Below are 24,910 nucleotides of genomic sequence, written 5' to 3'. Positions count from 1 at the left end.
TAACTTTTTTGGGGGACAATTTTAATCCATATTGGCCAATTTGTACCATCACACTGTCTTAGTTACCATTATTTCATAATATATTCTGATAGCTGGTAAGACAAATCTTTCCTCCCTATTTTTATTCTTCAGAAATACCTTGGATATTCTTGGCTTCTTCCTGTTCATTGTTAATTTACCATAAACTTGCCAAGTTTCTCTTTAAGAAGCCCTGCGGGGATTTCAACTGGGGTTGCCTTCAGTCTAAAATCAACCTTTTAACCGTAATAAGTATAGGTATTTATGAATATGAGATAAATATTGTCTCCATTTATTTCACCTCCCCCTCCTTTTCTTCCTCCCTCCCCTCCTCCTTTTTCTTCTTTTTGCAGTACAGAGGATTGAATCCAGGGCCTTGCAGAAGTTTTCTACCACTGAGTCACATCCCCAGCCCATTTTATTTTATTTCTGAGACAGGGTATCACTAAATTTCCCAGACTGGCTTCAAACTTGCCATCATTATGCCTCAGCTGGGATTGCAGGCATGGGTTACCAAGCCTGGTCATTTTCATCTTCTTCAATACCTTTCAATAAAGTCTTGTTTTCCCCAACTGTTTATTCCATAAAAAATATCAGGGTTATAGAATATTCACAAAAGTAGTAAATCAACATCTATATACCTTTGCAATATTTGCTTTAGTGCTCTATTATATAAGTATTCATGTTCTTTCATTGTGAAATATTTGAGACTGAATTGCAAATCAAATTTTGAAACTTACTCCCCAATAGTTCTATATCTAACTCCTAAATTCTTCAGAATGAGTACAACATAATTACCACACTCAGGAAGTTTAACACTGATACATTATTTATTCTTTAATATATACTTCATATTAAAAATTCTCCACTTGTCTCTTTAATGTCCTTCAGGATCAAAGTTCTCACACTGTGTTTAGTTGCCTTGCCTCTTTTTTTCTCCTTTAATCTAGAGCAATTCTACAGCTTGTCATTGATCTATGTGAATTTTATCTTTCATGATATTTATTTTATTTATTTAGTTAGAGCCTTTCATGATATTTTTGAAAGCATAGGATAGTTTTTGTAAAAAAAATTGTTTTTAAATTTGATATAAAATGACTGGCCCAATTTACAATCCCACCAGCAATTGTCATGTAATTGTTTTCTCATGATAGATTCAGATTAAGCATATGGGTTAGGAGTACTGTATCAGTAACTCATGTATCACATCTGAGGGCACACAACATCATCTAATTGTTTGTGATGTTTGATCATTTGGTTGAGGAGTTACCTCTCAGTAATGTCTTATGATTGTTTGCATATAGATCTTATGCAACTTTGTGTCATATTTATGCCTAACTACTCTATACAGAAGGTTCCCAACTTCGGATAGGTTTGACTTAGGATTTTTTGACTTTCCAATGGTGAGAAAGTGAAACACATTCAATAGAAATCATACTATGAATTTTGATCTTTTCCAGAGCTAGTGATAGGCAGCTCAATACTCTCTTGATGCAAAGCAGTGGCAGCAAGTCCCAACTCCCAATTAGTCATGTAATTATAATGGGTAAATAACTGACACTGTGCAGTGTACTGTGTTGCTAGGCTGTGGCATTCAGTTGGTAAGGTGTATTAATGCATTTTTGACTTATGATATTTTCAACATATGATGGATTTATTGGTTGGGATGTAACCCCACTGTAAGTTGAAGAATGACTGTAATTTTGTTACTATTATACATGGCATCTTTTAAAAATTTTTTAAATTTTTAATTTGTTCTAATTAGTTATACATGAGAGTAGAATGCATTTTTCTTTTTTTTTTTAATTTGCTCTGATTGGTTATACCTGACAGTAGGAAGCATTTTGACACATTGTACACAAATGGAGCATAACTTCTCATTCCTCTGTCTGTACATGGTGCAATCATACATGTATATAAGGTAATAATGTCTGTCTCATTTTACCATCCTTCCCATTCCCACCACCCCACCTCTCCCCTCATTTCCCTCTGCACAATCCAAAGTTCCTTTATTCTTCCCTATCTTCCCACATCCCCACTATGGATCGGCATCCACTTATTAGAGAAAACATTTGGCTTTTGGTTCTTTGGGATTGGCTTATTTTGCTTAGCATGATATTCTTTAGTTCCATCCATTTATCTGCCAATGCCATAATTTCATCCTTCTTTAAGGTTGACTAATATTCCATTGTGTATATGTACCTCATTTTCTTTCTTTCTTTTTTTTTTTTTTGGCTGCTGGGGATCGAACCCAGGGCCTTGTGCTTACAAGGCAAGCACTCTACCGACTGAGTTATCTCCCCAGCCCCTCATTTTCTTTATCCGTTCATCTGTTGAAGGGTATCTAGGTTGGTTCCATAGTTTAGCTATTGTGAATTGAGCTGCTATAAGCATTGATGTAACTGCAGCACTGTAGTGTGCTGATTTTAAATCATTTGGGTATAGACTGAGGAGTGGGATAACTGGGTCAAATTGTGGCTCCATTCCAAGTTTTCTGAGGAATCTCCATACTGCTTTCCAGAGTGGTTGCACCAAATTGGAGCCTCACCAGTAACGTATGAGTGAACCTTTTCTCCAAATCCTTACCAACACTTATTGTTGCTTGTATTCTTGATAATTGCCGTTCTGACTGGAGTGAGATGAAATCTCAGTGTAGTTTTGATTTGCATTTCTCTAACTGCTAAAGATGTGAACATTTTTTTTTCATATGTTTATTGATTGATTGAATTTCTTCTTCTGTGAAGTATCTATTCAGTTCCTTAATCCATTTATTAATTGGGTTATTTGTTTTTTTGGTATTAAGTTTTTTGAGTTCTTTATATATCCTGGAGATAAATGCTCTATCTGAGGGGCATGTGGTAAAGATTTTCTCCCATTTTGTAGGCTCTCTCTTCACATTATTGTTTCCTTTCCTGTGAAGAAGCTTTTTAGTTTGATTCCATCCCGTTTATTGATTCTTGATTTTATTCTTGTGCTTCAGGAAGTTAGTTCCTAAGCTGACATGGTGGAGATTTGGACCTATTCTTACTTCTATTAGGTGCAGTGTCTCTGTTCCAGTGCCTAAGATCCACTTTGAGTTGAGTTTTGTGCAGGGTGAGAGATAGGGGTTAAACTTCATTTTGTACATATGGATTTCCAGTTTTCCCAGCAACTTTTGTTGAAGAGGCTACCTTTTCTCCAGTGTATGTTTTTAGTGCCTTTGCCTAGTATGAGATATCTGTATTTATGTGGGTTTATCTCTGTGTCTTCTATTCTGTACCATTGGTCTATGTGTCTGTTTTGGTGCCAATACCATCCTGTTTTTGTTACTACAGTTCTATAGTATAATTTAGGGTCTGGTATTGTGATGCCTCCTGCTTTACTTTTCTTGCTAAGGATTGCTTTGGCTATTCTGGATCTCTTATTTTTCCAAATGAATTTCATGATTGCTTTTTCTGTTTCTATAAAGAATGTCATTTGGGATTTTAATAGGGATTGCATTAAATCTATATAATACTTTTGATAACAAGGCCATTTTGAAAATGTTAATTCTGCATATCCAAGAACATGGGAGATCTCCATCTTCTAAGGTTTTCTTTAATTTGTTTCTTTAGTGTTCTGTAGTTTTCATTGTAGAGATCTTTCAACTCTTTTGTTAGATTGATTTCCAAATCTTTTATTTTTTTTGAGGCTATTGTGAATGGGGTAGTTTTCCTAATTTCTCTTTCAGTGAATTCATTACTGATGTATAGGAACAAATTTGATTTATTGGTATTAATTTTATATCCTGCTACTTTGCTTAATTAATTTATGAGTTCTACAAGTTTTCTGGTGGATTTCTTGGATATTTTAAATATAGAATATTTTTTGGATATTTTAAATATGTCATCAGCGAACAGTGATAGTTTGAGCTCTTCTTTTCCTATTTGTATCCCTTTAATTTCTTCTATCTGATTGCTCTGGCTAGTTTCAAGGATAATGTTGAATAGAAGTGGCAAAAGAGGGCATCCCTGTCTTGTTCCAGTTTTTAGAGGGAACGCTTTCAATTTTTCTTCATTTAGAATGATGTCGACCTTGGGTTTAGCATAGATAGCTTTCACAATGTTGAGGTATGTTCCTACTATATCCCTATTTTTTTCTAACTGTTTTGAACATGAAGGGTGTTGTATTTTGTCAAATGCTTTTTCTGCATTGATGGTGTCTTTTGAATATTGTTTCCTTCCTTCCTTCTTTCCTTCTTATTCTCTTTCTTTCTTTTTTCAATATTGCAAATTGAACCGAGGGGTGCCCTACCACTGACCTCCATTCACAGCCCTTTTTAAAAATTTTAAATTTTGAGATAGGGTTTCTTTAAGTTATCCAGGTTGACCTTGAACTTGCTATTCTCTTGCTTCAGCCTCCGCAGTCACTGGGATATAGGTGTGTGCCACTCACCTGACTTTGATATTGTTTTCATTAGTAATGTTTTGTTGTTGATGTATGGAAATGCAATGACATTTGTATATTAACCTTACATCCAATTGCCTTGCTATACTCCTACTAACTCTAACCATTGGTCTATGGATTTTTTGTTTTGTCTCATTTTATGCCATCATATTATGTGTACAAATTCACAGCTTTATTTCTCCTTTTCCAACCATTTATGCCCGAACATGTTTTATTTTAACTTTTTATGGTTAAAGTTTCTCCTTTGTTCTCTCTAAGCCCCTGAACTCCCCTCATCGCATTGACAGTACAGTGCTATTATTGTGTGATCACTTGTCTATCTCTTTTGTTAGTATGAGAATTCTTTGAAGACATAGACACAGTAAGTCTTGACCCAGAGAAAATGTTTGGGAATAATAACAAATATTTATTGAGTGCCATGCTGTGAATTTTGCAAAACTAATTTCATTTAATTCTCCTAACAACATTATAAAGTGGGTACAATTATTATCTCCTTTTTTCCCCAGGACAAATGGGGACAGTGGAGTCCTCCCAACATTTATTACAAAGGTCACGTGCAGCAACATGGGGGGCTGGGGAGAAAAGATCCCTGTCTCATTTATTCTTCACGTAGATCTTGGGTGTCTGCCAGCCCTCAGGGGCCACCTTCAGACTCGCTTTCAGCCAGATGCGCCTCAGGTCTCTCTCGAACTTGACCTGTTTCCTTTTCAGGCGTTCTTCCGCCGCAGGAACCGGGTCCTCTTGACCAGCTTGCAGTACTTGTGGTGGTTCATCTTTCGCCGGCAGATCTTCAGCACATTTTTGCACTGCATGTGAGGGGCATCCCAAATTTCCTCGTGCCCCTGCCTAGCCCCGGCCTCCACCTGACTGGGTGGAAACTGGAAGGGCTGGGTCCGAGCAGCAGACATTGGAATTCCCGTATCCAGTCTGGGCAAGAGGTAGCGGGCAGTCAGCTCTCCAGAGGGCTGATGGTCTCCTCCTGGGGACCAGCAACTCCTCAAGCTCCAACTGGGTCCCCTTGCCAGGAAGGGATACACCCCTACTTTGGCCAGTGGGTGGCAAGGTGTATGGTGGCCAGCAGGCATGGCTGCCCAGCACCCCTGAGACAGGCCGGGGCCGACTGCAACCTGCCCGGGGAAGAGACCTGACCAGCTGGAAAGTCAGGCACTGCAGGAACGTGGTTTGTGGGAGGCGGTCGCCCCAGGTGCTCAAGGGAGCGAAGTGCCGAGAGCGCTGCATCTGCAAGGCGAGCGTTCTCGCCGCACCCTCGCCACCCCGGCGTTGCGATCCCGGCGACTGGAATTTATCTCCTTTTTAAAATGAGCAAACAGATTCATAGAGGCTAAACAAACTTTCAAAGGTCACATACTAGAAAGAGGCTGAGCTTGAATTTGAACTCAGATTCAACAAGTCCTAATATTTTTCTCTTAATTTTTTTTTTCACGGCTTTCCCAGCGAATTAATGAGTGAATTGGTAGGAGGAAAGATTGGGGTGCTCCCTTTAAATTCTAGGGAGTTTAGGAAGTTCTCTTCTTGTCTCTATTTCCCTGGAGAACTATGAGCACAGGCTGCTGGTTCTGGCTATCTTGGAAAGTCATAGTGGAATCCCTGCCAATGCGGTGAGGTCCATTTTACATTCTGGGGGTTCCTCCAGAATGCTAGGGAACCATAATCTAGCAGAGGCATCACAGGGGCTGCTATTGTAGCACAGCCCTTACAAATTTAAGCAATTTGAGTTGTAGGTTAAGACTTTTTCCTGTGTCCAAAGAGTGACAGGTAGCTTGATTCCTCAGGGATTACATGGTTCCATCTATGCAAGTTACAGATTTGGCAGCAGTGGTAGGGGGTCTTCTACTTGAGAATTCCCAGGGATCAATCCCTCCAGGCCAGTCCCTGGCTCCTAGTCTTGGACTGCTTTTATCTTAGACTTTGCAACTTTGATAGGGCTGGGACTAGACAATTCTAAGATACAGGGGATCACATTAGTAAGCCTGGTCTAGAGCCTAGCCGTGGTCAGAGATAGGAGGAAGTGCTCCCTTATCTATGTCCTGTATTGCTACGGAATGACAACTATGTTTTGTCCAGAAGTCCTGAAATATATTATTGGGGAAAGGATAATTACACCTCAGACCTAATTTACTTGCTTCCTGCAATTACAAATGACTATTATGTTTGCCTTGAGTTTCCTGGAAACCAAGGCACAAAGGAAACCACAATGGATATCAATTCAATTCATGAATTCTGCTGAGTCCCATAAGATGTTATTAAGTGTGTCATGAATAAGCAGTTTCTTAGTCAAATAGACCTGATAAACACTGCATACATTACACTCCACATCCCATTTGAAGATTTCTAGTGGCATTATATAATGAAGGTTCAGAGATATCTTTTAGTGAAATTTATTTTTACTCAAATTTCTCAATTTGATTGATTGTGAAGCCTCTTTTCTCATGGAAAATTTGTTAACAGCTTGCAAGAAACTAGGGTTTTGAGTAGTTTATTTTGGGAAATGTTTAGTTATATAGTTTTTCTCAACAGACAAAAATTTTTTTTTCCTGATTGATTCTAAATTCTAAGGGAGGTTCAGGCACATATCTGTTTCTCTGCCAATTTGTCTCTGTCTGTCTGTCTAAATCTCCCTCTAGCTCTATGATTCTTTGTCAGTATCCATGTGCTTGGGGATCTCCAGGCTCCTTTTTTTTTTTTCTTCTTCTTCTTTTTTCGCATTGCTAGAGATTGAACCTAGGGCCTTATGCTTGCGAGGCAAGTACTCTACCAACTGAGCTATATCCCTAACCCTGCTTGGGGATTTCTATAGGTTGTGGGGGGGCAAGATAAATTCCCCAGGTGGAAACCCACCTACTGTGATCTAACAAATTCAGTAGGGTGAATTCAAAGCAGAGCTTTGGAGGTGACAGTAGCTAGGAAGCCCATCAGGAGTTGGCCCAGAAAACCTGGTGCATTGTGTGGGAAAGTTCAGCAGCATCTCAAGAGCCTTGCCAAATATGAGGTGGTGTGTACTTGGAAGCAGCTGTGGTTTCAGTTGGTTGACTCTGGTGACTCTATTCTACATTTCCCTTTTCTCTGCTTTGGAGGTAATGGACTTGAGGAGCAGAAAGAAGGATTATGCTGGAAAAGGATGTGATTGGTCCTCCTGGACTTGGCTTCTGCCTTTGCCCTTTTAGGACTGAAAAACTGGGGTTTTTGGAGTAGAGTGGCAGAAAACCAGGCTTTTCCTTGACTCTTCAGGACACACACAGTCCACCTCAATACTTACCTGAAGGAAGACTGATTGGAGCTTAGAAAATGGAGCTTGTAAAGGGCAGCTTCCTAGATTTTCCAGGAGTTCCCACTACTCAGAATGGTGGGGAAGGGGCATAAAAAATTGCTTGACCACTAATATTCATGGGATGGCTCAGGCTTTCCAAAATGTTCCATAGACAGAATCTCAGTTGGGATTCATAGCAACTCTGTGAAACACGGCAAGGATCATCACCCCATTTCACAGCTAAGAAAATAGGCTCAGAGAAGTGAAGGGTTGCCTGCAACTTCACACTTCTGGTGAGTAGCTGGTGTTCTATATGCAATATGTCTGCTGCCTCTGGAAAAATCCACGCCAAGCTAATGCCCTCTGCAGTGTAGGGGGATTCCTAGTCTGGTTAGAAGGGCAGGGTGTTGTGTTTGGTCTTGGCTTCTTGTGATTCTCTCCCCTTTGGTGTTTACCCCCTTTGACCAGCAGAGGGAAGCACTGAAACACAGAAATTTCTGAAGCCTAGGACTGGTTTAAATTCATCCTCACTCCATGTATCAAAGCTTCAGCAGAGTTCTAGGTGAATAATAATGGCAGCCATTTACTGAACACTTACTAGGTGCCTAAATCATTATCATAAGCAGTATTTCTAATCTTTAAACAACTCTGCGTGGCAGGGACGACTACCTCCATTTTCCAGATGGAAACTGGCTCAGAGATGAAATCACTGAGGTCATGGAGTTGGTAAATATTTTGCATGTGATTTAAACCGGGACTCCTGGTTCCCAAGAATTGGTGCCTTTCCATTAGTGGGCCCAGGACAAGTGCTGGATGACTTAAATTGTGGAATGAAGTCAGGGAATGTTCCTCCTCCTTCCCCAAATCCTGTTTCTTCATGTCAACTCCATATCCGGCTGAGTGCAGATCCCCAGCACAAGGAAGAAGTTACTGCTTCTGCTTCCCACCTCCCAGTTCTATCCATGCCCAGTGTCTCCATGTTGCTTCCTCTCTTTTTTCTGAAGCTGCCTCCAGTACTTCTTTTCCATCCAAAACCAGAACAGACACCAAATATTTGGGTAGAGTCTGGACACTGAACTGGATTGGACCCCGACTTCTGGTCTCTGCAGTTGTTGATCAGGTCTTTCTGCTACTTAATCTGCACCTACATGCTCCTCAGTGACTATGTCCTGGCATGAACCTCCATCCTCTCTCGTCAACCCTCCACACTGATTTCCCACTCTCCAGTTCTTTCTACCTCCCCACATTAATCCTCACATAATGGCCAATGTGGACCTCACCAACCATGCCTCAATGCCTTTAGAATCTTCTAGTACTCCCCATGGCCTAGAAAATTCCTTAATGGGGCCTGTAAGACCAGGTATGACCTCTGTCTCTTTAGTACCTTCCCTCAATCTGCACTGTCCTCATGTTCACTGCCCTGGATTTATCCAAGGCAGGCTGTCCTCTGCCTCTGTGACCTTTCTTAACCACACTATGCCCTCTGCTAGAGGGAGCTCATTTATCCTTCATTAGCTCTGGTGGCCCTTCTTCTGGGAAGGATTCTATGACCCCAACTGGAACAAATTCTTCCCTTCCCTTTCTCATGTCCCAGCACTGAAAATATTTGTCTACTTTGATCTATTCTGTCTTTCTCTTCCACTTACCTTTGAGCTCCTGCAGGGCAGGGACCATGTCAGAGGTACCTCTGTGTCCATAGCCCTCAAGCAAAGCCCAGCACACAGGAGTAGCTTCGTGGGCGTTTATTGAATGTCTGATCTTGACCTTGTATGGCTTCACTGCTCAGGCCTGTGGTTTCAGGTTCCTACTGCTCCAATTTCCTCCTAGGCGATGGGAAAACTTTACAAAGTGCATGAAGAAAGAGCCTCAGTTTCCCTGTTGATCAGTCTCCTCCTTCCTCCAGACACCCTTTCATAATTAGGACACACCTCCCATCATGGCCACAGGGAGATCCTGCTTTCACATCAAGACAGAGTGGAATTCCACCTTGGCCCAAGCTTTGGGCACATTCCTTCCTTCCTTCTCCACTAACCACTTCTCTCTCCAGCAGTCTGTCTTTGAGTCTCTATAAAATGTGACACGGCTCTTGGCCTCCTGCATCACTCATTCACTGTTGCTGTCATTTATCAGGAGAGAGGGAGACGGGGGGAGAGAGATGGGGTAAGGTGAGAAATACCTTTATGTTCCAGGGCTTCTATCTTTTCGGGAAGTGACAGTACTGATTAAGCAAAAGTAGTTTCTCCTCTTTGGCACTTGCTGCTCAGAAATGAATGGATAATTCACTGTGGGGAACCTCAGCATCTCCTTGAGGGAAGGTCTGTGCAGGTTGCCAGATCCCTCAATCCCATATTTTGTTGTCATCTTTTAGAGAACTGATTCATGTTTTCTGTCCTTGTCTTGTCCTCTCCCACTCACAGACATGTTTATTTTATTATTAGACACCAACCATGCCATGGAGGGATTCATTTTCTGTCCATCTATGCTGATTTCAACTGCCTTGTTTAGTCGACGCATTCTGATCACTGGAGAAACCATTATCCACCTCTAGGTGTGTCTACTAGAGCTCTGGTCAAGTCCCGGAATAAATTCCAGATAACATTCCTAAGTCTTAAGATTGCTGTACCCTCTCTTGTAGTGATGTTTCTTTGAGCATCAGAAATCTTACACATTTGTTAAATTAGTCCAAATGTATGCACCCTTTGGAAACTGAAACCCCATAGAGTCCCTGTTGCCCTGGATAACTCTGTCAGTAACATGGGCACAGGCCCAGGCCAGAGGATTTTGGGATCACTGTCTATGGGGTGTTAGGTAGGCAAGCTGGTTCACATCTAACCTGTGGCCGAGGTAATTTCGTTTCAAAATTTACCCTTTATTGTCTTTTTCTAACCAAGAAAACATTCTCTTCTTAAGGACAATTCCACTTTCTTCCTAGGCCAATTGGTCTAGATTGCAGATGACTATTTAATATAATTTTTTTTTTTTCAATACTGTGGATTGAACCTGGGGCCCTAGTGCACACATTAGGCAATCCCTCTGCCACGGAGCCACACTGTCAGCGTCTAGTGTTTAAAATGACGCCCTCCTTTTTTCTGTTACAAAACTACAAAACTGTGTAATCAGAACTATGGTAGAGGCCAGCATGGGGAACTATGGGGAACTTGGGACAGAGACAAGGGAGAGACTGGTTGTAAGAGTGGGCTGCAGAAGACTTCCTGGAGGAAGCATTGTGGGGTGCAACTTAACAGACTGATCACCACTGAGAAGCCCAAATTTGAGGATCTTTATTAACTGGCCGGCTGACTGTCTCACACAGTGCCCACAATTGCTATTGGGAGGACAGCCCGGAGTGCAGGGGTTTTTATACCATAAGTAAAGCATGTAGGTACATTAATCATAAGTGTTTGTTGCTGTGATTCAAAACTACAGACTAACATCATGAGATCTAAAATCATAAGCAGAAGGGGAAGTGGGTCAAAATGACCTTAGTTGGGTACAAGTTAAATAATGGTTACTAACATCCAGACAATCATTCTCTGACAGCGTACATTATCCAAGAAAAATAGGAACCAAAAAGAGAACAGTTTTACCTTATATAAGAATTGCCATTTTGTGTTGCCAAACAGGTTATGCTAAGCAACAGTTGTATAGAACGGTTGTATAGCAAAGGTGTATAGAACATAATTGGATTAGTGGGCAAATGATTAGGCAGTTACAAGCGAGGGAGTAGCCTCAGGGAGGGACCCAAACTGCTTTCTAACAGAGGCAGGGTGTTCCCATGGGAGAAGCATTTCCTATATAACATGGAGTCTCAGGTAAAATGGAGTCTGTTTGGTCATTGCCCATGTAGCCTGGCCCATTACAGAACTAGCCATTTTAGCTGGGTAGAGCATTTCAGGGTGTGATGAACAGAAGTTGAGGAGGAACTGCAGGGTGTAGGTGGGCTCTAGGTTGACTCTTGGGAGTCAGTTTGTGCCAGGTCTGGGACATAAAGGGTCTGGCTCCCATCCTAAGGGGAAGAAGTATGAGCCCATCAGAAGGTTCTTGGCAGGGCAGTGTCATAACTTAAATTGTTGCTTCTCTGCTCTCTTTCTTGGTATGTGCTCATTCCATTCTCCTCACCCGAAGTGCCCAGTGCCATTCTCTTCCTTATATGGGAAGGCTTCTGGCTTTGCTAAACTTGTGCCCTATTTCCTTCCCCTCTACTGCCTGCCTCTTATGGCACCCTGAACTTGCGGGCTTCTGAAAACTTTCTTCTCTCTTCCACCTCCAAGCCTTTGCTCCTGCTGCTCACTGGGAATACCCTTCTCCTGCTCCTCTCTATCTGATTTTCTGTTATTCTTCCTTTCAGTGTCAACTCTGTAGCTACCTCCTCGAATCACATGCAGGCCTCTAGGTTGAACCAAGGCTGTCTCTTTGCACAGAGATGATGTTTCTAATCTGTGTCTTCTCTAGTGCCCCAAAGAGAACCCCAGCCTCAACTTTGGCTCAACTCCCAGCCCAGACCTGCCTAGGTAGGTGGCTGAGTTGCTCTCTGGGGTGGTTTGGCAGAGAGGGAGGCAGGTGGAGTTGGCACTGCTTTCAGTGCCTGAAGCCCATTTCTGACTCAAGGCTCAAGGTGTATAGAACATAATTGGATTAGTGAGCAAATGATTAGGCGGTTACAAGCAAGGGAGTAATCTCAGGGAGGGACACAAACCGTGTTTTAAGTTCTATGAAGCTAACTTGTTTCAGAGCCAGATGGCCTGCATCTTAACTCAGCATCAGTACTGATTTGCTGTGTGACCCTCCCAAGCCCCTACCTTCCTCCTGAGTCTCTGTTTTCTTATTTATGATAGATGTAAGGATCTTAGAAATATCTTTATCTGTAACGTGAAAGTTTGAGCCAGAGGATCTGTATGGGGTCTCCACAAATGTTTGCCATGAATGCTGCATTGGGTCTGCCTGTGCTGTGCAGATGAAGCTGGCACCCACCCCTGTGTTCCTGGAGGGCACAGTCCAGGGAGGCATGTTCACACTCAGATGCTCCTAACACGGTGGTAAAGGAGGAAAGGTCAGGCTTTGTGCTTAGAATCACCTGGGCAAGTCTTGGTCGAGTTGCTTTAGGCTATTGTCTGTTTCTCCCTGAGCCTCATTTTCCCTGTTGGTAAAATGAGGATAATAATTCCTCACTATGAAGGGTGTGTTATGAAGGTTAAAACCTTCTTGCCCCTCAATAACCCAACAACCATATCTAAAGAACTTGGTGCTCCTGATGTTATCGTAGGGATTGCAGAGATCAAGAGAGGTCTGTGGGGTCTCTCAGGAGGTAGGGATTCACTCTGCTTGAAGTGGAGGTGGATGAGGAACCTTCCCAGTCTGGACCTTGGAGGATGAAGAGGAGCCCCTGAGGAAGAGCTATAGGGGCACAGTAGGCACAGCCCCCCATCATGGACCGCAGGGCCTGCTGTAAGGCTCCCAGGCTCTGCCATATTGCTCCAAGTGGCTTTCAGTCCCTCAGTTCTGCTGGGCCCCAGCTCCTGCTTCTTTCCATGTCCTTCTCTGTGGTTGTTTTCAGGTTTCTCTGCTGTCCACCATTTCCTGCCCATCTCTCCCTGCTCATGGTTGGCAGCCTTCTCCCTACCCAATGCATGGGTCCTTCTACCCTGAAAAGAAGGTAGTGTCCTCCTTTGTTTGGCTCCTCAGAACCTATCTTTCCCTTCCCCTGCTTTCATGCCCCTGCTCCACCTGGACTTGGCCAGTCCTGCACCATAACTCTCATGTCCTCCTCCATGTTTGGGAGCTGGACCCATCTCATTCCTCCCTCTGTCCTGCACCTTCAACCCTGTCCCTTTCAGTATTTAAAATGCTCACATCTCCCCATTCTAAAGTAGTGAAGCCTTCCCTGGGCCCATCAGTGCCCCTCCCCTGCACAGCAATTCTCGGAAGAGTTTATTCTTGGCCCGTATTGTGCACATTCTTCACCTCCCACTCCCTCCTCTTTCCACTGTGTACTTGTTGCTAGCTCCAGGGGCATGGCTCTGGCCCAGGTCATCAACACTATTCTACCCCTCCTGCTTAATCCACTTGACCTTTTTAAACCTGCTCAGCAAATATTACCAGGTCTGAGAGTCAGGTAGTTGTTCCCAGGGAACGGTTGGAGGTGAAGCAGGGAGACAAAAGTACTTAGCAAGCTCTTGAGTTCTCAAAAGCCACCTTAAACCTAAACTTCCAAAGGGCAGGGGGTAGGACCCACAGGATGGTATTACTGTAATTTGATTACTTGCCCTGACCTGCACCTCTGTTAGTGATCCACAGTTAGAGATTTGGCTTGCTAGAGATTTGGCTACCATTCACCATCTGGTCTGTTTTGCTAATGTGGAGTCCTATTATCTGAACTAGGGAGGAAGGAGTCTCAGAGGGTATTGACTTAGTTCCCTCATGGATGAGAGCCCTAGCCTCTGCTTGCTCATTTCCAGTGATGGGAGCTTAGTATCTCATAGCTCACACACACACACACACACACACACACACACACACACACACATATATATATATATAATATAAATATAAATATTATTTTTTCCTTTACTCATTCATTTACTGGTGGACATGTAGGCTGATTCTATAACTTGGCTATTTAAAAATATTTTTAGTTGTACAAGGACACATAACTTTATTTTATTTATTTATTTTTTTATGTGGTGCTGAGGGTCGAACCCAATGCCTCACACATACTAGGCAAGTGCTCTAACACTGAGCCACAACCCCGGTCCCATAACTTGGCTATTTTGAGTAATGCCATGATACATAATAAACATGAGTATGCAGTTATCTCTATAGTATGTTGATTTTGATTCCTCTGGGTGTATCCCCAGAAGTGGTGTAGCTGGATCACGTGGTAGTTCTATTTTTAGTGTTTTGAGTAACCTCCTTGTGAATTTCCTTGTGACTGTGCTAATCTACATTAACACCAACAAAGCACAGGAGTTCTTTTTATCCTCACAGCATTTTCTCACCAGTGTTTCTTCTTCTTTTTGATAAAGCTATTCTGACTGGGATGAGATGGACTCTTGGTGTGGATTTAAGTTGTGCTTGCCTGATGGTTAACTATGTTGAACATTTTTCATATATTTATTGGCCATTTGTGTTCCTTCTTTTGAGAATTGTACAGCTCATTTGTCCATCTATTGATCAGATTATTCGTTCTTTTGGTGTTAAATTCTTTTGAGTTCTTTATATATACTGGATATTAATCCTCTATCAGATGAAGGTGGCACAGATCTCTTCCCATTCTGTAGGCTGTCCCTTCACCCTGTTGTATCCTTTGCTGTGTAGAACTTTTTAATTTGATGTTATCCCACTTGTCAATTCTTATTATTATTTTCTGAGTTGTTGGAGTCTTATTGGAAATTGTTGCCTGTACCAATATCTTGAAGTGTGTTCCCTTTGTTTTCCTCTAGTATTTCAAAGTTTCAGGACTTAATTAAGGTCTTTGGTCCATTTTGAGTTGATTTTTTATAAAACTTTGCATCACTGGAATGAAATCAACTCAATCATAGTGTATGCTTTTTAATGTGCTGTTGAATTAAGTTTGCAAACATTTTATCAAGGATTTTTAAAGCTTTATTTTATATATACATATATACATATGTGTGTGTATGTGTGTGCATATATATATATATATATTTAATATGGTGCTGAGGACAGAACCCAGTGCCTCACATGTGCTAGGCAAGCGCTCTACCACTGACCACAACTCCAGCCTCTGTTGAGGATTTTTGTGACTATGTTCATCAAGGATATTTGTCTATAGTTTGTTTTGTTGTGTTCTTATTGGGTTTTGATAGCAGGGTAATGCTGGCTTCATAGAATGAGTTTGGAAGAGTTCCTTCCCTTTCTATTTTATGGAATAGTCTGAAGAGCATTGATACAGTTTTTTAAAAGTCTGGTAAAATTCATCAGTGAATACATCAATCCTGGGCTTTTCTCATTTGGGAGAATTTTTATTACTGCTTCAGTTTCATTGCTTTTTATTGATCAGTTTAGGTTTTCATATCCTTTTGGCTCAATTTTGATATGTCATGTATCTCTAGAAAAATGTTTTTTGCTATGTTTTCTAATTTATTGGCATATAATGGTGTATTTTTTTCAAATATTTTTTCAAAATATTCCCTGATGATACCTTGGATTTTAGTTGTATCTCTTGTAATATTCTCTTTTCTAGCTCTAATTTTATTTACTTGGGGTCTTCTTTCTCTCTCTCTCTCTCTTTTTTGGGGGGGGTTAGTTTAGCTAAGGGTTTGTGAACTTTGTTTATCTTTTCAAAGATGAACAACTTTATTTAATTGATCTTTTGCATTCTTTTAGTCTTTTTTTCATTTATTTCTGCTCTCATATTTATTTCTTTCCTATTAATTTTGGGTTTGTTTTGGTTTTGTTTTTCTAAGACTTTGGGATGCATCTTTGTTTTTTTTTTTAACTTTCTGTTTTTCTAAAGTAGGTACTAATAGTTATAAAATTCCCTCTTAAAACAACTTTTGCTGTGTCTTACAAGTTCTTGTAGGTTGTGTTTCCATTTTCATTTGATTCTAGGACTTTTTAAATCCCCTTCTCTCCAGTTTCTTCAACAACTCACTGCTTTTTCAAAAGTGCATTGTTCAGTCTCCACATTTTTGTATAATTTCTGATGTTTCTTTTGCTATTGACTTCTAATTTCATTCCATCATGCAGGAAATTCTTTCTTTCTCTTTTGCATTTGTTAAGATCTGCTTTATGACCTCAATTGTGATCTTTTTGGAGAAAGTTCCATGTGCTGATGAAATTAATGTGTATTTTGCAGCCATTGAATGGAATATTCTGTAGATGTCTGGTAAATTCATTTGATCTATAATGCAATTTAACTTTGAGGTTTCTTTGTTGATATTTTGGTCTGGATGATCTGTCAGTTGGTACTACTGAGGTGGTCAATGGAACAGACACGAGTGGATGTTTGTTACTTGTGCCCTCAGCTTTTCTTTCCCTGTCTTCTTCGGCTCTGCACTTCTTTGTAGAGCAAAGGTTGGGGCTGTTCACCCAAACTTCTTTTGTCCTGACTGCCTGGCAACGAGCAGGAGTGGTGTTGGCCCAGAGTCATTTGGAATAGCTCTTAGTTGGCTGTTCACCAGTTGGAATTATGGCAGAAAACAAGGTTCTCCCAACTGAAATTCATCCTGGAGTGACTTGCTCCATGAACTCCCAGGGTCAGATGGAAGCCAGACACTGCCATGCATCTGGTTCTATAGTGCCCTTTGTGAATTCTACTTGGAAGGTGTGCCCCATATTTTATATATTTCCTTTTTTGTGAGTTTTTATTTTGATTGAGTGTATATTTTTTCAATCTATTTTCAATCTGCAAATTTAAGAGTTGTTAAATTATGTTTCTTAAGTGTCTACCTGTAAGTTTTAATATGCATACTTCCCATGTCAATGTCTGAAGTTAAATAAAGTTAATACTTAATCCTTTCCTGAGTAATTCAGGGACCTTTGAACACTTTAATTCTTATTTTTCACCCCACCCTAGCCCTATATATTATTACTTTCAGTTATTTTACAAACCTTCCACAGGGCATTATTGTTGTTGCACGCAGTGTTTATTTTCATTTACCCATGCACTCGCCACTTTCTTTACTCACCATTGCAATTTGGACATTCCTTTTGGGATTTACATTCCTTATTTTTTTTTCTTCCAGTGCTGGAATTGGACCAGGAGTGCTTTACCACCAAGCTACATCTCCAGCCCTTTTTGAGACAGAGTCTCACTAAGCTTCACAGGCTGGTCTTGAATTTGCAACCCTCCTGCCTCAGCCTCCCAAGTCATTGGGATTACAGGTGTGCACCACCATGCCTGGCTTAGTTTTAAGTATATGCTGTAGGCTTTTCTTTAATGAAGTTCTGTTGGTGACAAACTCTTTGTCTGAAAATGAAAGTTCTTATTTGTGCGAAAATGTTTTAATTTCCTTCTCATTCTTAAAAGATAATTTCTCTGGGTATGCAAATCTAGGTTGACTATTATTTTTTTTTCTTAGAGTTTGAACATATTAATGAATCTTATAGCTTCAATGCTGCTCTTGATAAGTAAGTAATTAGTCTAGTTTTTCTTCATTTATGGGTGGCCATTTTTGTCATTGCTGTTATGCAGAGTAACTATAATATGTTGACATGTGGATTTCCTTTTTATCTAATTCACTTAAAATTTATTAAGTTCTTGATTCTGAGGATTTTTGTCTTTCATAAGTTCTGAAAATTCTCACTTTTTATTTCTTCAAATTATCCTTCCTTCATTCTCTCTGTCCTCTTGTTCTAGGACTCTGACCAAACATAGGTTAGAATTTTTTTTTACTTTATTCTCTCCATGTTTATCAACCAATTTTATACATTCTTCTAAAAAGTCTTTTCAGGCTGTAGGATTGAAAAAGTTCTCATTTCTATTTTAGTTTTTAATTCTCTCCATAGTGTAGTTTAACTCTGTAAAATTTATTCACTCAAATTTAAATTTTTAATTTGCATATTTCTCATTTCTAGAAGTTGTATTTAATTTCTTTTCAGGTATGCTTTGATCTTCTTTATAGTTTTTTGCTTTTTACTTACATTTTTTATCTTTAAACATTTTTCTTTAGGCTAAAGTGCATTTATTTTTTAAAATGGCAATGATAATTATAAATACCTGAGTCTCTGTGGATCTGATTCTACTGTCTGTTTCTTTTGGCTCTTGCACGTGGTATCTTCTTTCATTTAGTGTTTTGTGAGTTTTGATTAAAGGTACTTTTTTTTTCATAGATTTTCTTTTTCTCTGTGGGAATTCTTTGAAGCTATGTTGAACATAGTTCCTCAAAATAGGATTTGGTTTTGCTTTTGTGAAGAACCAGAATGGGTGGGGAGCTGTACAAACTCAGGACTACTCTAAATCCTTTGCTTGAGGTTTTTTAGACCATTCAATTCCAGATTTGGTTCATCTTATAGTTATGAATTCTCTGAGTAGATCAAGAAACAACTTTCCTAGCATTAATATTTGAGATTAATAATATTTCTTGCTTTCTTCTTGGAGGAGCATAATTTCTAGTGAGCTCTTAAACAGATGATGCAGACCTTTGATGTCTCAGACTAGCACTAGTAAGTACTTGAAAATGTTTCTCTTCTCCTTGTGATAGTCAGCTTTCTGTCACTATACAGCATATCTGAGATAGTTAATTTGTAAAGAGAAAATGTTTATTTTGGCTCACGGTTTTAGAGGTTTCAGTTGATGATCAGGTGGACCGGTGCTTTTAGGCTATTGTGGGGGTGCTGAACAGCAGTGGTGGGGAGAATGTGGTAGAGCAAATTATTCACCTCATGACCAGAAAGCAAAAGAGGAAGAGGAAGGGGACATGCTCTTGGAAGTGGCCAGGATCTCATAATCCCTTTAAAGAGCATACCCTCAATGGTCTAAGAACCTCCCAGTAGGCTTCACCTCTTAAAGATCCTACCATCTCCCAATAATGCCACCCTAGTGACCCGATCTTTAACATGTGGGCCTTTGGGGGTCATTCAGTATCTAAATTATAAAATTTTGCCTTGGACCCCAAAGGTTTATGTGCATTTCATAAGACAAAATGCATTCAGTCCATCCCCAGTTCAAATCTGAAGTCTCTGAGATTCAAGGCAAACTCAGTCATGAGACCCTGTAAAAATAAAAGAGAAAATTGTGTACTTCCAAGATATGGAAGTGGGACAGGTACAGGGTAAATATTCCTTTTTTTTTTTTTTTTTTGGCGGTGCTGGGGATTGAACCCAGGGCCTTGTGCATGCGAGGCAAGCACTCTACCTACTGAGCTATATCCCCAGCCCCAGGGTAAATATTCTTATTGCAAAAAGGTAGAATAGGAAAATAGTAAGGAGGGAACAACCTGAAGCAAGACTAAAATCCAGCAAGGCAAACATTAAGTCTTGAAGTCCATATCTGGGATTTGGGCACATTGTGGTGGCAGGTGGACTTTTAAGAACTTGGGAAGTCCTGCACTTATGGCCTTGCTTATTGTAGCCCTCGTGGTCTCTGTTAGGCTGAATTCACTTGCCGCCTACAACTTACCTTGGCAGATGTGCATATTGCTGGCACCTCTCTCTTTGGGGTCTCCACTCAAGAAAGCTTTGACTTCACTCCTACAATCTAGGCATTGCCATGTCAGGGGATGTTTTCAGAGACTCCAGTTCTGCAGCACACTGCCTGGCTTCCCAGACTTTCCTTTGAAATCTTGGTGGAAGCCATGAAGACTCCCATAACCATCCATGAGATACTTTGGGAAAAAAAAAAAAAGTCTTTGGCTACAGGGAATAATAACAAGGGTGGAGCCAGTCCAAGATTAAAAAGACAGTTGCTTGGTAGATGTCCTTGCAACAATCTTTTAAAATGAAAAGTTGGAACTGGGGTTGTGGCTCAGTGGCAGAGTGCTCTACTACCATGTGCAAGGCACTGGGTTTGATTCTCAGCACCACGTACAAATAAATAAAGGTCCATTGCCAACTATGAGAAGATACTTAAAAAAAAAAAAGAAAAGTTGTGGTGCTGGCAGAGTCTTTTGTGATAGTTACTATCAAGTAGTTGTGCATGAGAACCCTTCCTTCATAACATCTCAGTTTTGTTTATTTATTTTGTTAAAGTTGACACAAGTGACTGAGTCCCATTTGATTTCATTATGTAAACACACATATATTTAGATATTATATATATATAATATATGTATACATGCATATACACACTCTACATATATACACATATGTAATCTATATGTATGTATACACACATATATATATTTTCTGAAAAATTTGAAGGTAAATTTCATTCAACATAATTCATTCCTAAATTCTTGAATTGGCAATTTCATCTGAAGTATGTATTTGAATGTTTTATAAATAAAAATTAGAAATTCATCATCCATCTAGGTAAAAAAGATATTTATTCAAAATTTTATTTCTGCATTTTATGCTCATTTAGCAATTGTAGGGTTCCAACTCAATGATCTGAAAAGAGAGGTCCTGGGCAGTGCTGCAGGAGGAAGTGTTTCTGTATCGAGGTCCTAGAGGATGAATAAGATGTAAAAGGGAGTACAAAGGGATGGACAGAAGCTTGGTTCATAGGTTCACCTTTAGCTATTAAGGGATGAAGAGACATGATTTATCAACAACACCCGTGAACAAGGTTGAGGCAGGCTTAGCTCAGCAAGAGCCAAGGCAGAATCCAGCCAGGTGCAGCATTTAAAGAAAGATCTTTTTGATTTTTAGCTCAGCACTTTGAGCTCTGAAATCCAAACTCATGGGAACCAACCCTATTGGGCGTGACAGTCCTGTGATCATCTGTCTCCCATCTTCCCTATCCATCTGGGTGGTTGTATACCTGCCTGGTAAATCCTGCCTGAGCTGAGATAGAATGTGTCTGGGCATGAGTTCCCCTAAATCCAGTTGTTAATCTTTCAGAAATAACTCCAAAGCAGAAAGGAAGAGGCAAATGGCTGGTGGCAGAAACTTCCCACCGTATCTCTTCCCTTGATTGCTTGAGACCTAAAGGGTGTCGTCTGTCTTTTCATACTGGAAAAGTACTGGACTGTAAGTGCTGTGCCTCCCTCAAGTAGATGTGTCTTCCCCAATTAGTGTGATAGGGGGCAAAGCAAGGTAGGTATAAACGCTCTGCCATGGGATGAGTGTGTGTGTGTGTGTGTGTGTGTGTGTGTGTGTGTGTGTTCATGTGTTTGATTGGAGATATCTGGGAATGACTAAAGGGAACCCTTGTATTCCCGGAGTGGTCCCCAGTTGCTTGAAAGGGAAAGGCATGTGGCCCATTGGGGAATGGGACAAAATCATCCCTAGGCTGGTGAACAACTTCATAGAAGAATACCAGGTGGTGCAAAACGATTGATGAAAATTAGATTCCTGTGAGGAAGAAACCACAGCTGTTATTCTCAGTGTCCCCTTCAGTTCCTTTGGAGAAATCAGTCTCCCATTTCCTCAGCAGTTAAGTCAGAGGACTGAGTGGGCTTCCAGTGCAAGTGACTTCTGTGAGTGGAGGGAACATCAGGGAAAAAAAATGCCTTCAACTCCTCCTTGACCCCTTTCTCTTTTTACTCCACCTACACAACTCATAGGGTCTTGTCCATTTCCTTGACTTTATGGTTCAAAGTGCTGGGCTAAAAAAAAAATCAAAGAAGAGATCTTTCTTTAAATGTGCTGCATCTGGCTGGGTTCTGCCTTGACTCTTGCTGAGCTGAGCCTGCCTCAGGCTTGGTCATGTATGTTGTTGATAAATCGTGTCTTGTCATCATTTAACCCCTAAAGATGAATTTTGAAGCTTCTGTCTATCCATTTTGTTCCCCTTTGCACCTTACTCAACCTTCAGGACCTAGCCATAGAAACACTTTCATGTTACCACCTGGGCGGTGGGTTCCTGAAGGAGACGTGCCTGGCTCTTCCTTGGAAGCTTCCATTTCCTCTTTTCTAGGTTTTTGTGTGCATAAGTCCTTCTTATGATCAAGGTATAATCAGAATGCCTACCCTACCCAGGTGAAGGAGTGACACATGAGACCAACAGGGTGTTCTTTCTGGAACCTGAAGTTTGAGATGATTCACCTGTCAGTATGTCCCAGTGAGACTGGCTACTAGTTATTGCTACCTGGATCCCCAGAGTTCCTTTGATTATTTTCATTTATGACTGATTGCTGCTTCTAAAACTTTATTGCTGCTCCAGGTCTCAGTTTAAGAATTGCATAATGTGTGTCTCTGCTTGGATTTCCCACAAGCACCTCACACTCACTGCAGTCAGCTCTCATCTTAACTTCTCCCCCCGTTAACCCTCTTCCTTCCAACCTCTTCCCCAAACTTGCTGCTCTTCTGGCTTTTTTTTCTCTTCCTCAGAGAGCAGCACCAACTCAGGTATTCAAGTTAGTAATTTTTAAAACATCCTTAATTCTTTCCTTTTTCTTATCATCTTCTAATTTAGTCATTAAAACCAATGCTTTCTTTTTTCTTAGTATTTAGTAATGACTCTCTCAAGATCCTATCTCTATCCTCAACCACAAACCTGTGAATGTCCACACCCATCCTCTCCTATATCCCCCAGTTTCAGAGAGTGAGGAGTCCCCCTTCCTGTTTGAGAGCAAACCTTCAAACGTGCCATAGACTCCATCCTTCCTACAACTCAGCTTGTCTTCGATCATCCCCTCTCTTCTATTTTCTATCTTCTCCTCAGTCTATCTACTTGTCCAAGTCCTTCCCAAGTCCCTAAAACACCCTCATCTGACACTTGACACCACATTCCTTTCAGACACCATCCGAATCTTTGGCCTACACTTCTTTTCTATAGGGTTTGAAAAAGTCGGGTATGCTCCCTGATTTCTTTTCTATCTCAACATCCTGCAATCATGTTTCTACCTCCATTGCTCCCTTGATGCAAGACTTTCCAAGATTTTGGACCATCAGGATACCTTCTATCCTTGTAGATTTCTTGGTGGTGCCACACTCAGTTCTCTTTATTTCCTTTCATTCAACTAGTATTTATTAAGTGCTGGAGAGAGAACAGTGGGGAAGACAGTCATGGTCCCTCCTCTCAGAGATCTGAAATTCTAGTCAGGGAGATAAACATTGAATAAGCAAATGAAAATATACTAAGGAATGAAAAACAAGTGTAAAGCCCCTGTGGAGTATGAAACAACTGAACTCAATTTTGTATAGGAATTCATATACCTTTTCCTGGAGGAAGTTCTATTTATACTGAAAGGTGACCAAGACTTAGCAAAGAGGGGAAAGAGGATTTTCTGACTGGGGAAAGAGCATGTGGGAAAAACCTGAAGGCAAGCAGGAGTCAGTGTCCTGGGAGACTAAAAGGGAAGTTAATGTCAGCATCCTAGGAGTGTGGTGGGAGAGGATGAAGCTGAGGGGGGAAGCAGGACCCTGGATTGGGGGCCGAAGTAAGGATTTCATCCTTTAGTTTAAGGGCAAAGGAATCCATAGATGAGTTTTAGGCAGAGCAGTGATGCTGTCAAATCTACTTTCTGGAAATGCTATCAATTGCATCATGGAAAATGCCTTTGAGGGAGATATGTGGATTTGGGAGGACCAGTTCATGTAAATATGATTTGGTGTGCACTTAGGAAGTGGTAGTGGGTGGAAAGAAGTGAATGATTGAGAGTTCTTTGGAATGCACAGTCTACTGAATGTGCTGACATTGGATTTGGAGGTAATCCACAGTCTACTTCTGAGAAAAGGGGAGGATGGTGGAGCCATCTACTGAGGTACAGCACACAAGTGGGCAATAAGTTTTGTTGCAGGGAAAGAATGTTGGACATATGGAGTTTGTGATGCCTGGGAGACAACTGGGTGGGGATGTCAAGTCAGGATGTGTTTATTTGAAGTTTAGAAGAGTGGTTTGGGTGGAAGGTATAAATTTGGAGATTGTTGGAATACAGATGGGAGTGGAGAATTGTCTCCAGAGAGAATAAAGAGGGAAAGGGCAGGGGGTTTGAGACAGAACTGTGACATCACCAACATCTAATGGTCTGGAAGAGGGTTTGGTGGTCAATCTCTAGGTGACCCTCAGTGGTCGTGTCTCCTGGGATTGACACTGTTGTGTAACTCCTGCCACACAGTATCAGGTCTGTCAGTGTGACCAATTGAAAACGATGAAAGTGATGATGTCACTACTGAGACAAATGATGAAAAGACTCTGGGCTCCCTTTTTGGTTGCTCTCTTGTGCTTTCTCTCTCAGATTATTGCTCAGAGGTAAGTCAACTGCCACACTGTGGAAAGCCCCAGGGAGGGGACCATGTGCTGACAGGCATATGAGTGATCTTAGAAGTTGGTCCTCCAGCCATTTCAGATAAGCTCTCAGCCAAGAGCTTATCCACAACCCTATTAGAGACCTAACCAAAATTTACTTATACTCCTCCCCAGATCCTAGTTCTCAGGAACAGTGTGACATTAAGCTTATTGTTTCCAGCTGCTGTTTTGGGATAATGTATTATTTGGCAACAGATAGATACTATGGAGGGAAAGGAGACAGCAAGGGGATTGAGTGGGGCTGGCTGCCACAGCCATCTGGAGCTCCTGGATAGAGAAGCTGTGCAATGGCTAATTTTATGACAACTTGACCATGAACTGCTCAGATGTTGGGTCAAACATTATACTGGGCATGTCCGTGAGAGTGTTTCTAGATGAAATTT

General features: G+C 40.9%; 1 pseudogene; it reads right to left on the bottom strand.

Moving 5' to 3' along the window:
* Nucleotides 1-5,037: 5,037 nt before the first annotated feature.
* On the bottom strand, nt 5,038-5,682 carry LOC124963454 (aurora kinase A-interacting protein-like; annotated as a pseudogene).
* Between the last annotated feature and the right edge of the window lie 19,228 nt (nt 5,683-24,910).

This window comes from Sciurus carolinensis, chromosome 1, assembly GCF_902686445.1.
Source record: "Sciurus carolinensis chromosome 1, mSciCar1.2, whole genome shotgun sequence".
In the NCBI taxonomy this organism is placed as follows: domain Eukaryota; kingdom Metazoa; phylum Chordata; class Mammalia; order Rodentia; family Sciuridae; genus Sciurus; species Sciurus carolinensis.
Note: the sequence above shows the minus strand (reverse complement) of the source record. Positions and strands in the feature narration are given on the sequence as shown.